General features: G+C 33.7%; 1 long non-coding RNA gene across 1 annotated transcript in view; it reads right to left on the reverse strand.

Annotated features, from left to right (window-relative positions):
* Nucleotides 1–4,085: 4,085 nt before the first annotated feature.
* LOC108358040 (uncharacterized) overlaps nucleotides 4,086–4,547 on the reverse strand; it is an 18,219-nt gene continuing 17,757 nt past the window's right edge. Inside the window, exon 3 of the long non-coding RNA XR_001846699.1 lies at nucleotides 4,086–4,207. This is a non-coding gene — a long non-coding RNA (uncharacterized LOC108358040). The remainder of the gene's footprint in view (nucleotides 4,208–4,547) is intronic.

Raw genomic sequence — 4,547 nt, forward strand, 5'->3', positions numbered from 1 at the left:
TAGTGAACTAAACATCAGTAATTGTTTATTAATAATTAATTATTGTTTACAAACAAAGAAATTTTTTTTTCAAATTGATTTTTTTCAAATTGTCACATCTTTTTTTTCTCTCAAACTTTTTTGTCTATTAGGGAATAGTATAACCTATTTTCAGTACGAGTAGCAATATGCTAGATTTCGTCGTTTTCGAGTTATGATTTTTTTTCTGAAAATGCACTTATATGATGCTAGCAGATTTTCGTGCCAGTTGAGGGCGCAAAAATTGTTGNTTTGGAAAATGGGCGTAGCCACGCCCACTTATGGTTACATGTGCATATTTTGGTAACCGCTGCACCAATTTTTTCCAAACTTGGCACAGTTGTTGGCCTTGGTACAGCATATCAAATGGCCGAAAATTTTAACAACGCCCACATCTCATTTAACTGTAATTTAGAGAAATACCAAATCTTCGATAAATCAGTAAATATTAAAGCTAATTTATTCAAAATTAGTGCTTGCTACATCTCTTTACCAAGAAATACGTTTATGATAAAATTTTGGAAAATGGGCGTGGCCCTGCCCACTTATTATAACATATACATATGTATCTCGGTAATCGTTTTACCAATTTGTACCAAACTCGGTATAGTTATTGAGCTTGCCACATAAAAGCAAAATCGGACTAAAATTACGGCCACTTTCCATATAACGGTAAATTTCAGAAATGCTTGAAACTTCATATTTCGAAATTTATGGACGCTAATTTACTCAAAATTGATACACCCCGGCTTACTATGTAGCGGTAGCTTACGGAAAGGTGAAAAGCATATATTTAATACTTGCGCCGGGTATTTAATGTTCGGCTCCGCCCGAACTTAGACTTTCTTACCTGTTTACAGGTGTATTTATTGCACTAGTTACAATTTGATATGCGTGGTCGCAGAGAAGCATTTAAAATATAGGTGGGCAATTTTTACTCGCGGCGACAGCAGCGTCGCAATTCTTAAAAACCTTTTATTGCATAAATATTTGCATTTGAAGCAATGTTAATGGTTTTAAATGCTGCTTTGCGACCTCGAACTTCAAATGGAATCGCCAACCGGGGAAAACTGAGAAATTACTTTTCTATATAAAAACTTGATTTCATCAATTCCCCATAAAAAAGAACAACTGAAAATGTCGTACAGTGTTATTAATTTCATGTAATGTCTTCATTTATACATACATAAGTACAAGCTGATAACCAAGTATCTAGCATTTTTGTGAAAACTAAAAGAACAATTATTAGAAAATAAAACAAAAACTTAGTGCTGGTGCTCATTACTGTTGCCATGATCAAAAATATTAAGTAAAGCATTCGTTTATTTTAGCCTAGTAAAAGAAAATAAGCACTTTTTTTGTAATTTGTTGACGGACTCCTTTGTAGATACGAGGTTAACGCAGAAATGGGAATTTCGTTCTAAAATATGGCCGGTTAGTTTCTGTTAGCAATGAGTTACCCAAAATAACAACAATTATTTATACATACGTTAAACTATTTTCACATAAATTTCGTATAAATCAAAGATTTATAAACGTATGAAATGAATAAATGACTGGAGGATGCAATTTTTGTAATTAAGTCGAAGAAATGCCAGCGGTTAGAACATCAGGCTCAGAAATGATAATCAAAATTGAACTGCCTGAAAAACAGCATTTCAACAACAAAACAATGAACTCATGAATGTAAGCAACAACAATCAAATTCGCAAAGAGGAGCAAAGATCTTGGCAGCTTGTAAACATGGCAGGCAGCAAATGCAGCTCGTAAATCTGCAGTCAGTTTTCGTTTTGTGTTGTTGTTGCTGTGCAGCATTCGGACAAATTTGCAATTGTACTCTTTCATATTTACATTCTCGTATTTACATGCAGTTACAAGGCCACGTAGTTGGGATTTGCATACAGAATCCGCCAGAAAATAAATACATCGACTAGTTTTCGGTGCTGTTTTTACTTTATTTTCATTCGAAATTTTGCAAGCGAATCCGAAATGTGCCAGATTTGTAGGTACATAGTAGTTGTGTATGAAAATGTTTATGTACATGTGTATACGTATATGTATACGTAATAAAACATGTGGCATTTTCCTGCATACCCTCCTCTTGCTCCCCCATGGTACGCCCCACCCACACCCAAACATATGTTGGTATAAGTATTTTGCCAACAGGTCTTTATTACAAATGAAATCGCCACTTGCCATACTCGCTTTCTTCTTTTTCAATTGTTTTTGAAATGGCAAATATAAACACTAGCCTGCGTTCACAAAAGAATGCACATATCATATTATGTATGCACAAAACGTACATACATTAAGCTGGGTCGATTTAAAACAATCGAGGGTGTAATTTAAATTTTAATTGAATGGGCCCCATTTGGATCGGGGTTCGACCTAAGAAATTATCTTTTCGCGGTAGATTAGAGAAAAAATTGCAGCAGATTAAAAAGTTTCACAGGAGATCCAATAAAATTATAATTTGTAAAAAATATTAACTGCCGCTTTCACGAGATCAATTTAAGTGAAAAATTAGTATTTTTTCTTTCAGTTTATATACTAAGTTAAAAAAAAAAGTAAGTGCGCCTGGGCCACACTGTAGGAGTGAAACTTACGTTACTTATCTATCTATACATACACACATCTGCTTTTGCTTAAGGTTATATTTTTTCGCTTTTTTTCTATCAATGTAGATCCCTACCTCTACCACTGTTCGTTTTAATAACATTCAAGTTATTCTGTTTTCCCATTATCTTCATTTTTATCATTATACTCTATCTATAACAAAATCGATTATAACGTCCATCAAAATACCGATACCAAAATCGATGACAAATTCGATAAAAATTTCAATAGCAACATCGATAATACCATTGGTAGCTAAATCGATTAAAAAATCGATAAATATCGATAACAAAATCCATAAATATCGATAACAAAATCGATAAATATCGATAACAAACTCGATAAATATCGATAACAGAATTGATAAATATCGATAACAAAATCGATAAATATTGTTAAAAATGTACATTCTAATTGAGGTTTCAATACCAATAAGTACAACCCTGTCATATTATCTTTTGGAATATATCTATACATATGTATGTATAGTGATAGAACGATACGAGTACCGAGTACAGAATATCGATACTTTTTACGAGTATTGAGTAGTATCGAGAACTCGATACTTTTTCACAAGTACTGAGTAAATATCGCGAATGCCGGAAAGTATCGACGAGTTAAGAATTTTCTAAGTAAATTTTTTTTAATTACCCAATAAATATTGTGGCGACCGTTCGAATATTAACTTCAATATCCAATTTGAATGTTATGAAAATTAACATAAAGCTCATTTACTTCAATACTGTCATAACTCAAAAAAACCTAAACCCCGAGAAAAACGCCTTCAAAGTTTTAACTTCACATATCGTCACCCTCATGCCAGAAGCATGAATGTGCAAATTTATCAGCTTTGAGTTATTAGGTTAACTTTGTTAACCAGAATTATCGTATTTCGCTACAAAAACCAAATTTTACAGGAAAGTATTTTTTGTATTTGTCTCTGCTTTGGCTAGCACCATCAATACCAAAGTTTAGATTTGCTGAGATAATTGAGAAATATAGCTAATCGCAAGATTTTTTGTAGAAAGGTCTCTACATTCTATTTTCTTAGCACATATCGATGGCTGAGTGGAAGATCGACCTATCTCGGCAGCCAGTTCGAAAACATTCTATCTCAAAAACTTTTCTAGAACGCCCTATTTCAGAATTCGTTTTAAAAACGCCCTATCTCAGCTGCCGATTCAAAAACGCCCTATCTCAGCATATTTTCAATACATTTTGAAGTGAGAAAGGGCATTTTTGAACCGAATTTTGAGATAGGGTGTTTTTCAATAAAATTCTGAAATAGGGCGTTCTTGAAAAGTTTTTTTTAGATAGAGCGTTTTCGAACTGGCAGCCGAGAGAGGTCGATCTTCCACTCAGCCATCGATATGATAATTTCGCCCACGAGAAAAAAATCATTGTCACATACGATAAAATTTACAGTCAATTTTCGGGGTAGCTATTGGGATTTAAGCCGTAATATTTGAACAGGTGTTGCGTTATGGTTGTAATGGTTGTAAAACAAAGTTGCATCAAAAAGTCAATTTCGTAAAAAATGTAACATACGATAATTTGGGCAAAGGGGTCGATACTATTTTATAATTCTAATTGTATAAGTGTAGAGTTAAGTCTCGTAAAAAAAACTTTCAAACTTGATTTCCCAAAATTTTCATTTCTAAACATTCATGTTTATGGTCCACGGGCGACGATATGTATGTATACTCCATACTCCATACTGTGAGACAAATGGTAGGGGTCAGTGATCGGGAAGGGTTCAAACTACCGGGGAAAGTTATATCGGTAAAAAAAAAGTTATACGTGTCCCGGCGTTTCGCTGGGTCACGTCAAGGAATCGAGATATATATATAACTATCATATAGGGGAAATTGTCACCTTTGGTGGTCTTTTTTTGACATAACTCGAGAACCACT

Source organism: Rhagoletis zephyria, unplaced genomic scaffold (genome assembly GCF_001687245.7).
Source record: "Rhagoletis zephyria isolate East Lansing unplaced genomic scaffold, Rhagoletis_zephyria_1.1 Rzeph_scaffold_00008, whole genome shotgun sequence".
NCBI classification, from domain to species: Eukaryota; Metazoa; Arthropoda; class Insecta; order Diptera; family Tephritidae; genus Rhagoletis; species Rhagoletis zephyria.